Source organism: Anopheles arabiensis, chromosome 2, assembly GCF_016920715.1.
Source record: "Anopheles arabiensis isolate DONGOLA chromosome 2, AaraD3, whole genome shotgun sequence".
Taxonomy (NCBI): Eukaryota; Metazoa; Arthropoda; class Insecta; order Diptera; family Culicidae; genus Anopheles; species Anopheles arabiensis.
The window spans coordinates 75,895,575-75,916,111 of record NC_053517.1 but is presented as its reverse complement, the minus strand read 5'-3'; the positions used below and the strand labels follow the sequence as shown (position 1 = coordinate 75,916,111).

General features: G+C 41.3%; 1 protein-coding gene across 3 annotated transcripts in view; it reads left to right on the top strand.

The window, feature by feature from the left end:
* The first annotated feature begins 8,684 nt into the window (after positions 1-8,684).
* LOC120900777 (GTP-binding protein RAD) overlaps positions 8,685-20,537 on the top strand; it is a 37,938-nt gene continuing 26,085 nt past the window's right edge. For 2 of the 3 annotated variants that reach the window (XM_040308253.1, XM_040308243.1), the window contains exons 1-2: positions 8,686-8,811; positions 11,777-12,166. The gene's annotated coding sequence lies outside the window, so the exon portion shown is untranslated. Of the gene's footprint in view, positions 8,812-11,776; positions 12,167-20,537 lie in introns of all 3 variants that reach the window. The other variant, XM_040308234.1, reaches the window with a different exon arrangement.

Sequence of the window (20,537 nt, the reverse complement as noted above, 5' to 3'; positions counted from 1 at the left end):
GGCATGCAGGTTGATGCTGTGTATACCGATTTCAAAGCTGCGTTTGATAAAATCCCCCATTCTCTGCTCATTGCTAAATTCAAGAAACTTGGCTTCTCTCCTTTCTTTCTTGAATGGCTACAATCATTTCTATCGAATCGTTTTTGCTGTGTTAAATTGAATGACGGTTTTTCTTATGAGTTTCATTGTTCGTCAGGTGTACCCCAGGGTAGTGTCTTGAGTCCTTTACTTTTTATTTTATTTGTCAATGATGTGTGCTCTGTTCTTCCATCCGATTCCTTCCTTATGTTTGCAGATGATTTAAAAAATATTTTGTCCTATCACTGACTCTAATTCATGTGTCTCTCTTCAATGTCTGTTAGACTCCTTCTCCTTTTGGTGTTCTGCTAACTTTCTCTCCCTGTGTATCGATAAATGTGCTTGTATATCTTCCTCTCGGAGCTTAAATGTGTTGTCTCATAATTATTCACTAAACTCTGTTGTATTAAATCGTGTTAATGTCATTCGTGATCTTGGGGTTCACCTTGATGCAAAGCTGTCATTCAATCATCATATTAAGCGTACCATTAACCATGCCAATAGTGTACTAGGAATGATTTGTGCTATGACAAATGATGTGCGTGACCCTATATGCCTTAAAGCCCTTTTCTGTAGCTTAGTCCGCCCTATTTTAGAATATGCTAGCATTGTGTGGTGCCCAGTCAGCTCGGTATGGATTGAAAGGGTTGAAAGTGTTCAACGCAGATTCACCCGTATTGCCATTAGGCGTCTTTTAGGGCAATCGGGTGCTTCTCTTCCCCCTTATGAAGTCCGATGCCGTATGCTTGGATTGATGACACTGCATGATCGTCGCTCTGCTTCTCAAGCTTTGCTTATCAGTGGTTTGCTTCGGAACGAGATTGATTGTCCTTCACTTCTTAACAGAATACCGCTGTACGCGCCTGCTCGTTTTCTTCGACGCCGCGATTTCCTTCAAATCCCGTCGAGAAGAACACTGTATGGCACCAATGATCCGTTTTTTCGATCCCTCCATCGCTTCAACAGTGCCTCTGGTGTGTTTTATTTTCATATGCCCCCTCAATCCCTTCACCCCCTCTTCCTTCAGTTCTTTGACTCCCTTTTTGTTTCACCATTCTAATTCTTTCATTTTACGTGTGTTGGCTGTGTTACAAATTGCTTGCTGTCTAGTATATGTTTGTCTAGTTAGATTTAAGTATTTGTTTGTTATCAATAATTTTAAGTTTTAGTCAGTAAGTTTCCCTATATTTAGCCCTCTGAGGCAGATATTTGTATCGTAATAAATAAATAAATAAATAAATAAAACACGATAATCAGACTGACTCTCGGGATGGAGGAAGTTACATACGAAATTTTGTATAGATAAGGCACACTAAAGTCTGTATAACTGTAAATTTATTTAACGTTTTGCATGCGACTGAGAGAGAGAATTTGACTTTTACCAACGCAATGCAGGTGACCCCCGAGATACGACTGTATTTGGGACCGAAAAAATGTCCCAAAGCAAGTCGTGAGTCGAAATAGTCGTATGTCGAGTTTATAAGTTTATAACCGATGTTGAAGAGTCGGAATCTATGATATCGTGTATTTTATTCTAAACAATGTTCGATAATGTATTAATTTTACTCCAAAAGCCGTTTACACGATGTAGATATTCAAGATCGGGTAGTTGATGAATCTCAATGACATCTTTTAACCGTCAAAATCAAAATCGTCGTATCTGCGAATCGTCGTATCTCGAGGGGGTTGTAACGCGGGGGACGCCGATACTTGCAATAGAAAGTTTTAGATATAGTGAAATAGCTCCATGCATATTTCTTATGATAATTTTTTTTCAGGCCAAGACCGCAAAACGGTTGTAGCGCCGGATAAGTAAGTAAGTAACATATTTTTTGGCTATTAGTTCTTCTTAAGTTCACACAAATCGGGTGGCTTCATTTTTATCTATTTCAGCAAAAATTTTATCGTATTTGAAAACAAAACCAAACATTTAAAAACCCTGTTGCTTCTTACGAGTACAACGATTTTCAAAGTTTTTAAAAAAATCAGTTATAAATTTATCTGACATGAAATTACTTGTTCATAAAGCATTTTAATAGCTAAAATGCACGTTTTTCTTGATAATTATTCAGTCGTTAAGGCTTTTTTATCATCCCCAGAATACCTCCAATATGTTTAGTGGCAGCGGAGGATGGGGTCATCAAGAAGCGATATTGCTCTTGTGTTGTTATTTTTGACTGATTGCCGCACTGTTGATGACCTTCAAATGATTAAACATTTCATTTAGTTTTTAAAATAGGTATTACCAATGCGAACACTCCTGAGGCAGAACATGACCGCAAAGCGGTTATGACGCCGAATGTGTAAGTAAGTATTACCAATGTTGAATCATGCTTGAATGATATTATTACAGAACAACTGCAATATCACCAATCGCATTATTTGGTATCACTAACCAATTATTTTCTTTCTAAAATGCAAAAATGTTATAATATAAAAGCAAAAATAAAAAAATGCTATCGTTTAGCTTGTTCTCTCAATTATTTACAAAATTTGGCCCTGTGCCTCAAATTTTTTAAATTCTTAATTAGTATGATGAAATGCCCCAACTTATAAAGTATGAAGTAAAGATGAAGTATAGTAAGATGTTAAATTATTACTAATTATTCATCCTTTATGTTCAATAAATGTAGGAAACTATACAAAATATTCCTTTCAATAATGTTATGTACCAAAAAGAGAGAATACGGGATTTGCCATAATTAGTGTGTTCAACGGTTCAAATACTTTTGGTGTGTTTTAGCCAGTTGTAAAGAAAACCACTGCTCAGAATAAGAGGCAGCACACCACTCCACATCTTTTGCATACACAAATTAGCACATTTGGCAGTTCAATTAGCAGCAGCAGCAGCGAACGATAAAAGTGTAATTGCCGAGCTCGTTTCATTCGCACTGCAACCACACTGCAACCTTGCTGTGTGCAAGTCATTTTTAAACGAAGTGTAAACACTGACAGTACATCTCACGGACAAAAGGAAAGGGGTAAAAAAGAAAGACACCGTGTGAAGCTCTAGCTCTGTTTGCTTTGCGAAAGCGCCAGATAACGTCCAGCACTTTGCAGTCCATCGAAGGTGTGAATAAAGAGAGATGAGAAAAATAAAATCACACCTCGCTACTTGGCAGATTTTGGATGATTTTTTTATGTTTCTGTTCTGTGGAAGATTCGTTGATTAACCCTCCCGAGGTAGAGGGCGAATATTCGCAAAACAGTTGTAACGTTTGCCAGACCACCGTGACTCGACTCATCGTCAATTCGCAAAATATTAAAACTTGAAGCGAAAACAAAAAAAAAACGAAAAAACATAACCGAAAAACGAAGAAAGTGAATAAAATCTTTTGCACGCCCATTCGAGCACCGCTCGCCCAAGTGGGTCTGTGGTGAGGTTGCTTCTATCGAATGGGTTACTTTCTTTGGCTAAGGTGCTGCCAAGCCGTATTTGAATTACAAACCGCAAACGGATATGCCAGCGCAACGCAAATTGCGGAACAAATTTAGAAATCGACGAATTTGAGGTTTTGTTTACGCTAGAGGATGGCCACCACGATTACCACCGGGCGAGGGAGAACCATCACGCCGGAGTAATGGCACGGAATAGTGGCCACAAAGGCAAGGGGTGGTGGCGTCGCGGTTTCGGTGGTAAAATGCCGTGTTTTATGGGATATTGTAATGGCCGCACGAAATTCGATCATCGCATAGCGCTTCTGTGAGTGTGGAACGAGAAGTGTGGGGGAGGGAGGGGAACGCTCTGCTTCGAGCAGTGGGGCATCGGAGGACGGCTAATTAATTGCCGCTACTCGACGACCGACGGGAACCGAGAGACGATTGTAATACCCTTGTATCCATTTGAGGGCGTAGAGATGAGGCTACTGAAGAAGTATGGAAGGTGCGATGGAAATGGTGCTTTAGCGTTTTGGCGGTTGCACGGACTCTCTGTATTCGTTAACATGTTTCGATCTTTTATGAATTGTTTTGTATGTAATAGTTTAAAATTTGGTGGCTGTAATGTTGTCAACACTCCATACATTATCAAACGTCATACTAGATTTTTCAGCTTGCATGTAATGTATGCCCGGGATAAGGCCATTTTTATGGAGGAAATGCCTCGAAGAAGACTGACGACGTGGCTTTAAATTTGTCTTAAAAATAAAAAATTAAAAATAATAAAAATAATAAAGTAATATGAATAAAACAAAATAATAAAATAAATGTATAAAAAGGAATAAAAAAATTAAACAACATTCGTTCCTTTAGTATGCGAAAATGTTACGTCAGGTTTGATTGTTTTGTTATACTTATGCCTTCGATGGTGCATTAAAATGTAATAAAAGTATTGAAACTCGTTTCAAGCTTAAAAAAAGACATTTTTAAAATAAATTTTTGTTTGTGTACAATTGCCATTCAGGTATGGAAAATGCAAGTTTGTTGATGAATGTTTCTTGAGGGCAAGTAAAAAAACACGCTTCTCCAATAAATGGAGAAGCCTGGTTGTTTGTAAAAATCGGAATTATTTGAAAAAATTCTGCATTTAACTCCAACCTAAAGTTTCCACTTGTATAGTTGTATTTCTGGTATTTAAAGGTAGTATAAATCTTACGAATGTAGAAAGCTTAGTACGGTAAGAGGCAATTGCAAGTTAGACATAGCTTGAAATGTCCTTCCGGCGGAGTGGCATGCTAATCTACAACGGCGGAGTGGCATGCTAATACCGATGCATGTGCGTATGTGCGTACCTGTATGTGTTACTGTTGCTCTGAATCTTCGTCTTGATACTGCTCTGCTTCCTATCTGCATGCCCTGGTGCTGCTAGAGCAACAAACAGTTGCCCAAATGGCCGTGAATTCGAATTTGGGCCGAACGTACAAGGAACGACAAACGAAGGGTCTGAGCAGTTGAAGGGGGTAGGGGGGCGTATGTTTTAATTTTTACGACGTTCCTTCATCTCAATACACCTTCCTTGACCCAGTCTGAGGACTTTGTGCCCGGAGCCATGGCCCTGGTTGGAACTATTGGGTGACCAGGAAAGCGGTGGAGGAGGGAAGGATTCAAGAGTAATGAACGCACGCTGACATGGAGACAACAAGTGTAACAGCATGCACGCGCACACCCGGGAACAAGAAAGCGTTAAAAGAAACATGCACACACACACACCCCCAAACACACACACAAACAATCATTCGGTTGATTTCACGCATGCAAAAACATGGCAAGGTCTGCACAATGTCTGGCTGTGCGCTCGGTTGATTGTTTACACAAATGGGTTTTTTTACGTCGTTGTTGTTGCTGTTGTTGTTTTTGTTTTGTGCGCGTACGGAGGAAATATTAATAAACCCAACGGCATTCTCCCGAGCAGTGGAGCGTGTGCTGGGAATGGTGAACGAACGGGAAGGGACTTAATCTGGCAAATGACCTTTCAGACTTCGGGAGCAATGCGGGAGCCGATTCTGCTTAATCTAAGCCAGTTCATATGCGAACGGCGCTCAATAATGTTTGATTGTTGCACGATCTGTATGCCCTTGGAAGCCAATACAAACATTCACATACGACTTTCATGAGGGACCGTTTTCGAATAAGGATTCAATTTAAAAACAATCATTTGGTTTAGAACTGTTGTTCCAAATTACAAAAAATAAATAAATGCCGTTGGTTGAATTTGAAAAATGTTTTCACCAAAATAATTACAAAACTGAATGGAAAATCAATTGATAAAATATGAGCTGTTTAGGGATTTTTTTCATTAAAATATATTAAAGACATTTTTTACATCGACTAATAAACTTTGTCATTGTAACGAATGCTCAAACCAATACAAATACTAATAAGCGTAAGTAAATATTTAACACAAAGCCCAAATGGGGGGCAAATTAGCATGCTATTAACACCAGATAATAGCATGCTAAAGATTTGAATAAGAATCCTTTAGAATTGAATCCACTAGAGTTTATAATGAAAAAATATGTCATACCTAAATATCTTTAAGATAGTTTCGTTCTTCTCGACCTTTGCGGAGGAAAGTGGAGGGACCATCATCATTATCATCATCAACAACATCAAATTAGATTATCTAGAAACAATGCATTCAATACAATTGCTTTCATGTGATCTGTGAGTTAAACATTTATTTCATTTAACATAACTTAAATGTAAAAAAAAATAATTCGATCCGTAAACATGCGACAATCATCAAATTTTATATTGAAGAAAAAACAATTAGCGAATATAATGTTGTTTTTAAAGCTTTCTTTTGTCAATGTGAATTTAATATTCTACTCCTAGAACAAAAAACCGTCCTAATTTTTCCAAACAAAACCATTTCATTACGTGTAATTATTACATGTTATCGAAATATTATATCCTTGTTTTTTATGCACAAATTGTTAAATACTTTGATGATGATATCATATAATAATATTTAGAAAATAGGAAAGGTTTGATTTGTCATCAATTCCCTCAATTTTAAATAATAATCATCGTTCACCTTTTGGAAATAACATAGTTTTTATTCAAGAGAGAGGCTTTGCCGTATTGCGTAAGAAATAACTTAGTTTTAAGCTCTAAAATGAAATTTTATTATTATTGGATGTCAGGTGAATAAGATTATGCAAACAATATACAGTAGAGATTCAATATGTATCAATTTGGCATGATTTTTGCATGAATGTAGGATATTTGGCTGACCGTTTAGTCATAAAAGAAACTTCTATATGTATAACAAGCACGCTTTTAATAAAAACAACTCAATAGTTGACAGATAATCGAATTTAAATAAATAAATTAATTTAAAAAAAGTTCGGATAGTATTGCAAGCCTTTAAGATCGTATCGAACGTCCTCTAAGAGGTCGATATATGAGAAAACTGACCGTATATCCCCGTTAAAATGCGAAAAAAGCCAACATGTTAATAGTCTCTATAAAAAAAGGCAACACTAGCCAATGTCCATTTTGCCCCGTGCTACCATACGTCTCTTATTACACACTACAATGCACGGCGTACACATATTTGCTCCCATTGCCGGTTGAAAATATTCCCGACAGGTGGTTTCCGTAACCGTGTGTTGTTGTGCCTGTGCCGCTTGTGGCGGTATGAATGTTTAGCATGCCGAAAATAATAAACGATAATAACACCAGAAGCGGCAGCAAAATACCGCAGGGAAAGAAACCACTCCAAACCCACTTGGCTGTACTCAAGCAGATAGGCCGAATGAAGTGTTGTTAAGAAACAGGCAGGCAACAACAGCAACAAAAACACACAAATTGTCTATGTAAAAACCCTTCCGAAGGAGAAATAAAGCAGGAGGTGTCGTAAAAATCCCTGGACAAATTTATCAACCCTCTGTCAAGTGCTCGCACCACGCGCACCAGCCAAACGCGCTCTGAAGTGCGTAGCTGAACGATGGCCTACTTTTCTTCCCACCTTTCCCTCGCCCGGTATCTTCAATGTTCCTTTCCTCTTGAGTGTGTCAAATGCACTCGCAGGGGGTGGGTGGGTAACAACAGTGTGTTGTTAGATGGCGTGTTTTCCCAGCAGCAGCAACTCGTGTACGCGCCTACACAATACTTTGGGATTCGCTTACGCATAACATCTACCTTTCCTTTTCCGCTTTTACTACAAAGTTTTGCGATGCTGCATTAGTTTTACCTTTTTTGTGTGCTTCTCTCTCCACGCTCTCCTCATCCCCCTCATGCAAAAATCACGAGGTTTCGTTTGCAGATCCAGACTTCGTAGAAACGCCGGTCGGAAAAACTCGTTTCTCCGAAAAATCAGAAACCTATTCCGGGCTGTCTGCCGCTCCGTACTATACTCTACTACGACTTACTACTACGCGTGCGACCGAGTTTTTTTTCTTGGGACACACTTTCCGTTGTTTGGCGCGCTCTCTCTCTCACGCTCTTACTCTCTCTCTCTTAGCTCTCTTCTCAGCAACGTATTATCAAGAATGTACCATTTTTAATATTGCGGCATGCAACTGCAAAACTAGTAACAGGAGGAAAAACGCAATAGTTTGGAAAGGATTGTATGCTATCTCCATCCTTCCCACGCGCGGTGCATCATGCTGTGACGTCATAGGAGGACAAAAAAGCCCGCAAACTTTTCATCACCACCGGAAGCTGCTCCATTGTGCAGCAATCGGAGAGTTGCTTCCGATGCACGACGGTTTGGGAGAGAGCAATCGACAGAACTATGTATGTGTGTGAGAGAGAAAGAGAGAGAGAGAGAGCGAGAGAAAGAGAAAGAGCGATTCACTCGAAAAGGAGTTTGGTTTGAACGATGACCTGCCTGCTTGCTTGCTTCAAGCCCCGTATTGCATGTATGTGTGTGGGGTAAGCCTTTGACTTCTTACTGTCACTTGGAGCAGTACACATAATGGACACAAATGAAGGCAATCAGCATGATGACGATGAGGAGATGATGAGCTCTCCATCGCTCTTAGTGAGTTAATCGCTCTCACTGCACGTCATAGTGAGTGTTGCACCGTTTACCGTAGTGAGATCGGCACCACTCACGAACCGTGCCGAAGGACCTGCTGGGGGCGGGGAGTTTGGAGCTGGCATTTCGCGCGCTCTTTCTCGTTCGGCTACTCGGTCGGAGTGATGGTGAATGCGCGCGCTCGCACCCGATGTCATTGTCACTTCGACCGTGCAGCCTGAAGGTAACGCGCGCTCACTTCCAAAGTCGCGGGTTTCGTCGTTCGCTGGTTGTAACCACGGCCACGGCCATACAGTGTGTGTGTGTGTGTGTATGTGTCTGTTCTTTCGCTTTCCTAGTAGTGACGAAAGTGGGGGACGAGAGTGGGGTTAAGAACATCCTCCAAATCCACTAGAGCAATCCTTGTAGTCGCGTGAAGTACAACCCCAAGTGGGATGGTAGGGAGTGCGCCTGTTTATACGTTCATTTGAACCGCCATGTCCGGGGCTAGCCGGAACGGAATTGCGAGACCACCATGTGTATGTGTGTGTGTGTGTGTGTGTGTGTGTGTGTGTGTGTGTGTGTGTGGGTACATTTTTCGGAGTTCTCGACCAAGGCAGGAGTTCAGTTAACAAGCGCGCCCGGCAGACAAAACTCTTTACCGTGCTGTGCCAGCCGCTGATGATGGTCTAGTTCGGATGTTTCTAGTGCTCTGTGCTATTCGATATGTGAGTGTGCGTGTGTGTGCCTAATCTACTCCGAACATTGGCCAGAGGTTTGTGTCGTTCGTTCTTTGTGCTGTCGAAATAGATACTTCAACACGGAACCCGAACATTGCCCTCCTGCTGGCAGATGTGGCTATTGCCTTTTTCATTGAAGAATTTTCCGAACCAAAGTGTGTCAAGCATTCAAACCCCCTACCCCCTCTCACCCTGTTCCCGCCACGTGAAGCCATTATCAGCTGGTTTAGTAGGTGAACCGAACGATGTTTCCATTTCGCTGTCATCATTCCGTGTACGACCGTTCGTTTGCCTTTTCTACGTTCGATCGCTCTAGTGGTGCGAAGTGGAGCGTGTCTTAAGAAGGCGAAAATGTCTCGAAAGAAAGAAAAGAACGGTACGCAAATTTAGGACCGATTCTTCCCGGTTGACGTACATTGTAGAAACATTCATTTCATTTGCTAAATAAAATTAAAAGTATACACTCGGCTTTTGTTAGGACGGCTTTACTTTCTGTGCGGTCGTCCGTTCTCCGTTCGGTCCGGGAAAAAGTGTACGGATGAGCGATCAAACGGAATCGAAACCGGGTCGGCAGCTGATAGGAGTGAGAGGGTGGCAAAAGTGGTGACAAAAAACTATCCCTTTCATACACACACACACATAGAAACGCATCAAACACACACACAAACTACCACACATGATCTACTCTGTCAGTGAAGCGGGCGAGAAGATATGAAAGTGACGTCGTCGCCGATGTGTAGTGAAAGCAAGTCGAGCTAAAAAAAAGCACACTGACACACACACACACACAGGCAGGCAAAGCAGGGACGAAAATATCTCCGCCATGGGCTAAAAATAATCGGGTGTTCACAGCGCGCGGTTCATGAGTTTTCCACCAAGCCTCCGCTGCCGCTTGCTTGCTGCTGCTGCACGTTGCGCCACAGTCTTTCATCATCAGCCCCGCGCGCCCCGGCCGAAGCGTTTGGCGAAGAATGGCGAAGCAACCTCAACGTGGCCAGTAGTGCGTGCGTGTGTGTCTGTGCCTGCTAGTTGGACTCAAAGATATAGGTGAAAAGTGAAAATCCTAACGACCATCGAATCGGCCACTGCCGTCAACACGGCGAGAAGCTTGGGGAGCGAGCGAGGAACGAGCAACAACATGCCGTTTCTTGCCTGCAGCCGAAAATTCTTCACCCTCCCTTATACCTTCCCCACCGACGGGTTCGTGGGAATCGGAAAATTCTTTCCACTTGCGAAGCATGTGCTTGCTGTTGGTGGTGTTGTTGTGCTACCGCATGTCTTATTTCCATTTCGTTGTGCTCGTTTTCTTTTCAGTGTGTTTTTCTCTCACTCTCTCGCTCTCTTTCTACACTCCTCTGTAGCCTGTAGCGAGTGAAGAATGTTTCCCACTTTTGAAACGCACCGGGAAGCGGGAAGGGGAAAAAAGGAAAAGAAAGTGTAGTCTGAACGAGAAGTCCTTGGATTTCGGAACAAAATAAACGAAGCACTCGTAAAACAATGAAAAAAACGCACACGCAAACAGTTTGCTTAAACAACCGCAACTGGCGACAGTTGGAGTGGACACCGGCAGAACCGGGCAGGCAGGGGGAAGGTGACACTTTCCCTTTTGGCTTTCGCTAGCCTCCCGGTTCTGCCCAAGTAGCCGACGACAGCACGACAACAAGGCCCCGCAGGTCTTCTTCACGGCTGACAGATGCGATTTTCCATTGGCAAAAGAAGGCACCGACAAACAAGCATTCGCTTTTTTCTTTTTCTTTCGTGGTGTAAATGGAAGCAAATCAGCAAGTAGGCAAGCACACGTGGCCTTTGGCTTAGGCTACCCTGAAGGTCACAGGAGTGTGCTGCCAGGGCAGCACCGAAATCGGGAAAATATTCGATTGCTGATAAGTGATAACGGTTCAAATATTACATTCGCTATCGTTGTAGGCTGGCTGGGCAGGGTGGAGGTGCTGTTTGGAGTAGGGCAAGCGGATAACCTCGCTTACATGAAAGTCCCATTAAAAAAATGCACGCACACACACACACACACAGCCCTCCTCCACCTCGAAGTCGGATCGTGATCGTCGACCACCGCTCCACCGTACGTACGTGAGGAATTGGGCGATTGGGAGCTTGATGAAAAGATGGCCGAAATAAGGGGCGCGAGGCGAGGCAGCTGAAACGACATGGCTGGGCAGGGCCGGGTTCGGGGAAGATGGTTGGCGCTAAAACAAAAGCTTCCAACTTTCACCCACGAGGTTCGAGGTCGTCGTTGTCGTCGAAAATTGAGCAAATTAATACTGGCCGGATATGGATATGATTGAATTTCTTCTGATTATTGGGATGACGTTCGTGCGTTTTATTTATTTTTCTTGGTGATGGAGGAGAGCCGAGGGAAAGAGAAGGAAGATTTGGAACAAAGAGATATGACCAGCATAAGGATTATGTTTCAACAATTTTCGTATAATTGCCTTATAGAGTGTTTTTAGTCATTTTTTCATAAAGTTTTAGGCGTTTTTGACATTTTTTTAAAATTCTTGTTGTTTTAAATCTCTTTCACACAAAAAAAAAACAGTGCATCTCTTAGGTGAAGTTAAAAAGCAATACTGAAATTCGACACCAAAGATACGCAAAAAATGGGCATCGTTACAAGCCCGTAGCTCGTTTAGTGCAGTGTGTTTCGTAGCGTGTTGCGAGTGAGAGTGTAGTTTAGCCACCAGTTCGATTTACTTGTGCTAGTGTGAGCAGTGGAAAAGAGTTTTTCGTGTGAGTGTTAAGTGTGCGATAAGCGTAGGAAAACTGATAACAACACGGTCGTAGCTGTGCGAAAAGGTAGCTGGAAACACACTCTCTCTCTCCCTGGTATATAGCCGGCAAAAGCTGTGTGTGTTGCGAAATCAGTGCGAAACTGCATGACAATAAATGGCACAATACACGGAAGTGACCGGCGGAGGAGTTTAAGTAGGTAAGTTATTAGGAAACACAGCCACTGAACTGCAAACTAATGAAGTAGAAAGACCAAACTATCTGGATGATATTAAAATGGCAAGGTGGTGAGAAACTCATTTAAACTTATTTTTTATGTATCTAGAAAGTTTAATTGAGTGGTTTTAGGTGCATTCACAGACACACACACGTACACAAGCATGCATCACAGCAACTATTTGCGAACGTTTGTGTCACGCGGGCGTGCTGCTGATGCTTCGGCGAGCTTTACATTATCGGATTGGGTTTGATTTTGGCAGTTTGATTGACGTTGAAAGCTTTGATTGAAATTCTTTTCGTGCGCTCGCATGCAATTGAGAGAAATTAATTGGAAATTGTGCGTTCGCTCTTTGTCCGCGGGGCTCGAAAACTGAGAGTGCAACAGTGCTAGATGCATTGGTGGCGTACGGTGTGATGTCTGGGGTTGATTGACAGGATTTATGGGAGCGCTTGAACGAAACGCTCGATTCGTGTTTGGCTCGCTGTAATATGGTTTGAAAATGATGAATAAAATGTTAAACCGGCTTCTCGTATTCAATTAAAATAAGTTGAAGTGTTGAGTTAACAACAAAACCCCTTAAAAAGGCTTTACAGTTCTATTGCAAGTTATAAAATTGAAAATCAGGAGCTATAGTGCAAACTTCACTCTGCTTCTTACTGTTTATGGCTTCATCCAGCTCCAAAAACCACACCTAACGGGTTCCGTTCGGCTGCAACTGAGTGTGAAAAGAGAAAATATAAATATCGGTACCGGCAAGCGGTCCTCATAAAACACAACACAATCGATTTGGCCGTGCTCCAAATATGCCGGTGTTTCCCGTGCGGGCCAGCCCTGGGAAAGGAAAAACAAATCGCCAGCGAAGGCGAAATAAAACCGGGCAAAATAAATCTTGGATAATGATGCAATGCAAGATTGGTCGGTTCGGTTTGGTTGTTATAGCTATATCCCTGGCCCTGGGCGGTGCACACCGTGCGGCAAATGAGACCAATTAATTGTACAACCACTACGGTCAGTGCTTGGAAGGAGCAAAACCGGCGAAAGGCTAAAGGCCATCCTCGGCCCGGGTTGGACGAACAGGAGCACCACACTAATGATGATGAAGAAGGGCAATAAAGTTGGAGAAAACATAAAATTATTCAACTGTCTCCGTTCGATAGCGGAAGAAGTCCCAGGATTACGACTCTTTGGTATTGAGCTCGTCGCCGGTGAGCAAATGATTGTGTTTATGTTCTGCAAATATGGTCGATGTGGTTACGGCAAACGATTGTGTCCAATTTCAAATGCCGGTAGTAGTGGCTATGTGTGTGTGTGTTTTGCGCTATCGAATAAACCTCATGGCTTGAGAATGTGATAATACTGTGAAAGTGATTAGGACTGGCAGTTAAATCAACCGTACGGATGGCAATGATAGTGACACTATAATTTACGTCACTTGAGAACCATGCATCCATTCCGTACATGTTAGTGTTCAAAGCACATTATGCAGATTAAAATGTAGGACGAGTTGAGTGGAGATTAAATTGATTGGGAAACAGATAAGATGCACTCTGACGACACACGCCAATATAATGACATTGTAAAGAATTGTTTGCGATTTTTCTAATACATGACAGATTGAATAATTGACCGAATGTATGAAATTAAAATAATTAAAATGGTACTTTGGTCTGTAAAATGTTGATCTGGTGCTTTATTAGTATTTTAAACGTATTTAAAAAAATAGCAAAAAAAGTACCATAATATTCTTCGTCCGGAATTTCCATGAAAACATTTGGTATCGAAACGTAAGGATTTTTGGACTTAAAAATAAAGGTTCTCCTTATGTTTCACTTTTTAAGTCAAATTCCTCAAAAGAGTGGTTGTAGAGAAACATTGAGTGTATTTAAGAAATTTAATATTTAGCAAGAATTTTACTTCAAATAACATTACTATAAGTAAAAAATTTCACAATTGAAAAAGTTACATAACGAATGTACACGAATGTCAATGAACATTTCATGATTTATTAAAAATAAGGTTCAAAGTTATTCAGTTTTCGTAAAATAATCTCTAGAAAAGGAGGTAATACATTTTGCTTAGTTTTCACAGTTTTTAAGTAAATTTGTTGATGAACTATTGATGATAATTAATTAGTAAATCCAAAACTGAGAATCGAGGATTAATCTCATTATTGTCAATGCTCAGGCCAACCTTGGGTTGTAATCTTAAGTACACCTATATGGCAGTTATTTTTTATTTAAACGAGAGGCTTTTCTGTTACCGATACAACAACATCAATGTCAAATCATTAGTAAGCTTTTCAGTTTTAGAACATAACATAAAGAGTGTATAACACTTTTTTATATAAATGTTGAATGACGATTTTAATTTTTGAAGACACACTCCCACGTTCTCCTGTTTCTTCTCTTCTTCTTGCCTAATTACAATTGGACACGTCGTTCATAATTTCATGTGAACAATAATTCGCAATTCCTCAACAATTCGCACGTAATTGATAAATAATGCTGAAATTATTCGTCCCCTCACTGTTGTGTGACCACATTTTTCGCTATATAAAGAATGGTATTTTAATTATAAGTTCTTTAGCTCTAATTAGTCACAGAAAACCAAGTATATTAGTAGTCAAGTCTAGACCTATTACGGATTTGGCTCAATAAAACGCAAGCTGAGAACGGAATTACTTACAGCAATATTTCAATAAACACGTTTTTTGACAGACCATCACGATCCTTACTTATTATAATGATTTCAAGTACATTTATTTATAATGTTGATTTATAGCTACAATAGTGGCGTTGAACATTCTTTGAACAATTATTATAATTGTATACAATTTAGACGCACAGTAAGCACGTAGAGAAGCGAATTTCTCGTTATATAATCAACTTAAAACCTCGATGGTCTGACCCAAGCACAAAGCGCCAGGAGAGGAAAATGTTTTCATTTGTATGCATCATGCCCCATCGCATTTGAGTCAAATGGGACGAACGCGATACAAATTCGTACGGCAACTCGTGACAAACCAATTTCGCTGCCTGCTTATTGGTAGAAGCATAAATAAAACTCAAGCCAAAACGTCTAGCTGACCGCAGACGGTTGATATTTCCCAAATACACTGACACGCAGCGCACACCACCACCACAACAACTTGGCAGCTGCACTTGAACGTTTGTGCCGTTAGCAGAAAGGCAGTCGGCCTGCCGTTATCATGACATTTCATGAATACAATGTTCGCTTCATTGAGCACAAAAGCATTGCTGGTTTGCTCAATGTTTGCGCTTGCTTTCCAACAGTAATACGCACAGGTTTTTCATTGTACCAGTGGGTTACTAATATGGCGTGCGAATGTTTATTGATTTGGTTCATTCTATACGAAACGGCCCCAGCCTCCCCGCGCACGTTCAGGCAAGTTTACACGGGCTAAGGGTGTGTAAAAGAAAATATCAAACTCATCATAAACATCCGAAACAAAACAGACCGAAAGATGTGTTGTAATGATGGGTATCATGTGTTTCCCACATCACGCCAAGATAGGGTTTTTTTCACACTCGCGTTCTGCGTAAGTGGTACGGCGTGTTTTGTGCGGTAAGTAGGTTCGGAAAGGGGATGGTTGGTGGGTTGCGTACGGTCGTAGAATCACTCGCGGCGATTGCGATGAAGAAGATGGGCTGCTGATGATCTCGATGCGAAGTTGTTTCAAGATTATAAAAACATTATGCTATTTATATCGTCCGACCGTGTGAGCAAGTGAGGCATCGCAATCGGAAATATCGGAAGATCGTAGTCCTAGTGGGTTGGGTAAAAATACTGTGAAAACCCCGTACACACAGGCATACACACGCAAACACACAATGCTCAATGCAATTGTATATGTTTGGTGGAATATTGCTACCAATCACTTAATGATGGGGCTTGTACGAAGTAAAAGGTACACTTTGCGTGGGTAAACAACAAACTACCACTTAAATCTAGGGATCGTGCTCACATGCTGAAAGACAATAATGATTCTTGAGCTTTGTTAAGCAACTTGAATGATTTAAAATGTAATTCGCTTTGATTGAATGTATTTATAATGTATTACTGTATGTATTACTGAGGAATTTAATTTTTTAGGCTAATATCGTTCAATGTGATATGTTTATGTGATATTTTATTTTAAATATTTTCTGTTTTTTTTTTAATTATGAACTATCTATAGAGTGCTGTTAATTAATTATATACTTAGGAGATAGTTAACTAATTGTACAGGAAAAAGAGGATTATTTAAATCCGAAATAGGAAAAAATATTATTCCAATATTGTTTACAAAATACAAACAATGAAACTAAGCAATACGGCCTTTTTGGACCGTTACTCCTGAATAAAAAAAAAAATAATACACCAACAGAGAAGCTATTGGAATTGAAATTTACAAAAGCGCTATAAAACAATTCATTCATTCATGCAACAGCTAATGTCAGTTTGTTTTCCTGTTGGATCTAGTTGGTATCTATGACATGGCTACATATCCTTAATGTAGAACATAGAAAACATCAGTGCTATAACTTCTAACAGAAAGCGTTTAAGCACTTGTATGACACTTGTTGGATAGCGTTGGCATGTACGTATATATGTTGAAAGTGCATCATTACATCGTGTCGCGAATCATTTTCATGTTGCTCGCCAAGATGGTTCTGTTACAAATGTGGACTGCAGATCGAAAAAGTTTGTTCTACTTATGAAAATGTGTTGCAAAAGGTATCCTTGTTTTACATTAGCAATACGGCTTGGCCGTTGTGAAGGAAACCAATATAAACGTATCTTTAGTATGTATTTAGTATTTATCTTCAGAATTGATTTATTTTATTTTATTGAATGAACATCTACACAAGCATAAGGGAACATATGCCCTTGCTTAAACCATATTTTTATGACAAATGCGTATTTTTTCTAGCTCGATCAGTAGATAATCTATTATTAATCTGTTGTTCTCAGTGGATCATCCAAAAATACTCGCAAAAAGATCTTACAACATTTTTCAATTCTTTTTTTTTAAGCCATGTTATATATAAACTCTAATCTAATTTGAAAAATGCAAAATGTATCGGGTAAAACGTTTCGGCGAATCGCGTTTCAACTTGGTAATTCATAAAATAATCAATCAGAATTCATAAAAATCTAAGAGTTCTGAATTTGAGGCAAAAGTGTTTAAAATTATTAAGTATGTTGATATTTTATGAATAATCAGGTAGTTCTTTAGAAAACATTGAAGGAATCGTTTTCAAACTAAGATCTGGTTGTACGACATGATCAATGGGAAAATGTTGATGTTTATGCCATAATTGCGTAAAAAGATATGGAAAAGTTTTTTTATACAATCTTTCGAGAAATATTTTTAAGAAAAATGACTAAAAGTGCATTAAAAATATTCAAATTAAAATACTGAATATTTACCCTGGTAAAAGCGTAAATGTAAAAATCCGTTAAAAACCCAAACAATAAATACCGTGTAAAAAAGTACTTAATTTAACATAATTCATCATAGTTCTCAAAAGTATTCGCAAAAAAGTAGTAGTTAAAAATCTTCGCAAGAGCAAGAGATGGGTTTCAATATGTGCTTCAATGCAAACTTCTTTTCTTCAAGCTACCGATTGCGCAAGGAACACAATGCTGCCAAAAAAAGTATAACTGTTAGTGTCTAAAGCTCCGCTAAAACATTCTTCCCTCATCAATTTTGCTTATTCATTAAACGTAATCATTATTATTTGCATGATGCTCAAAACGAGTTTAAATCCCCGTGGCCATAGCCAGCATAATGGAAAATGTGCTGATAGTTGTGCACTTTTTCCGATTTGCCAAATTAGCTATCACTTTCTTTGCAAGCAAATGTAGCAGCCTGAGCAAGAGGTAACAAGGACTAAGAACGATTCTAGCGCGACCAACGTACGTCACCGTATTACGTTGCCGTTTGGATGAAAACGCACGTGCTGTACGTGTAGAAGGTGGCCACATCCTCTGCCGGCACGAAGCCGCCAATCTATTTCGGGTGCTGCTGTCGCTTATTGCTGCCCGCCTTGTCGGAATCGCGCAAACACCCCTTAAGCCCGACGGATTTTGCCCCATGCTGCTATGCACGGGAGCGTTTTGCACAAAAGCTGGCGCGCATTAGCTGGCTGAGTAGGAAAAACACTTGCACATTTCAATCATTAGAACCATTATTCATCTATGAAACGGCAAGGAGAAGGGGTGGGATGGGATTCAGTTCGTTCGGTACCCGCTTTTGCTCCCGGGTAAGATGTGCGCCGTCTTATCATTCGCGGTGCGGTACCTGCTGCCGGAAACCGGAAACCGAGGGAAAATCGTTGCGTCGTCGAGCTACGGCGGTGACCGTGATACCGGACCGATGCAAACCCACGGCACTGGCACAGTCTATCGCCCGGTCGACCGATATAATGGAACAAAAAGAGAGCTGCAGCAGTTCCGGGGCGCGAGCATCTGCGGTACAAGTTTCCTTTTAGCAGCACACCTGCTTCTCCGTCGTCGATGCACTTCGAGGTGTTGCCATCGGCTGGCGATTAGTCGGCCAGGCGTCGCTTATCACCGGGCCTACCAGTCGTACCCGGACCCAGCTCCGGAACTCTTTTACTCTTTAGGTGTCGTTTTTTATCTCTTCTCTCAGTGAATGGAACACAAACGGTACGGTCAGGTATGGTGTCCACCAAACCGGATGCATCCCACGACGGGTGGGATGCAATATAATTTTACCCATCGCAAGCAGCAATGTGTTTCACATTGATTCTTGGGAAGCTCCCTTATGTCCCGTTCAGAATCATTGTTTGTGTGACTGTGAAGGTCGAGTGTGTTTAGCTTGTATTGATTTTATGTGGGTTTAACTGCAGTTATCCAAAGATTGCTGCTGAAATACTGTTGAAATAACGCTTAGGTTATTTCATTAAGTTATTGCTGAGCTGATATTCAATTTTTTTGCTTCACTACGTCACAAAAATGGCGTACGGTGCAATATATTGTTGTTTGGTTTATGTTTTTCTATCGAAACTTTCGTGCGATTGACTACATGCGCCATAAAACAGTACAGTATGAACTATGGTTTTACGTTAAAAAGTCGTTGAAAGTATTGCATCAGCATCCGCATTCTGTTTAATCCTGTTGCAGAAGATTTTCCACATCATGTTGCCCGTTACAAAAGCGGTAGGCATTGTTGCTCTGCGTCAGTGTGTGCGAGTTTGTGTGTTTGTGGGACAACCGTCGCCATACTTATCACCTACCAGTGTGACAGCCACAGCGAGCAACGGCCCTTCACGGTCGGTTGTGCTGTTTGTTATTCTCCGGCCCGTGTATGATGTCCTGTCTGCTGCCACGCCGTGTTTGTTACATACACGTTGGTTTGACGCGGTAATCGGGTTAAAACTTCATAAAGACCACACGGCAACTGACGGCAAAAGGGCAAGAGCAAGGGCTGGTAAGGCAAAGGGAGAAGCTGTCAACTGGCATCTGCTGGCAGTGTCAGGCGAGTGGAAACTTGCAACGGAACAATGGCCGATAACAACAGGTGTGAGGACAGCAAAAAGTGCGCCATACGCGGGGCCACCTGGTTGGTGAAAAGGAGTGGGGGAAAAATGGAAGGAAAATATGAGCGTGATTGCAAGCTGACGCTCATCGTTGCACTGACCCGGGACTCCGCTTCGGTCCCCATCCGGCGCTGGATAATTTGCTACTGCTGCTCACGTACAAATAAATCCCCGCCACCGTGGAGCCCACTGCCCGTGCTACTGCTCTCGTCAACGTCCGTCCGTGAGCTGTCAGCGGCTTATATTGACATTAGGCGTTGCTTGGCGGCTTCGGTGAATAGTTTGAGTGAGTGGCAGACATTCAATTATGTTGCATCGGTCGCAATCCGTTCCTGCTGGCCGCTTTCGCAAGTGCTGGTGGAAAATTATGTTTCGCTTAAACTGATTAGCAGCAGTCTATGCCTGCGGTGGCCAGTATGCTTGCGGTGCACCGGTCTTTGCCACCGGTCGGCGTAAAGCATTTGGTGGTGAAGATATTAGTGCATTTATGCAGGCTGGCCAGAATGGATGGGTTGGTGTTGTAACGCGCTTGCCAAAAGGTGCGCGAGTACCCGCAGCAAAACTGCCAACAGTTTTGGTGAAGCCATTTTCAAGCAGGATAGAAGTAGGATGGAATGGACAAGGTTGCTGAGATGTAACGGGGGCATGAATTATGAATCAACACAACCGTTGGTGCAGTGCTTCTCGTTCGGGAGTTGTAAGGTGATTAAAAATTCCATTAAACAAATACCCCTTTGTTGAGCGCTGACAGCTGTATAGAGATGACCTAGCGCAACTTAAGC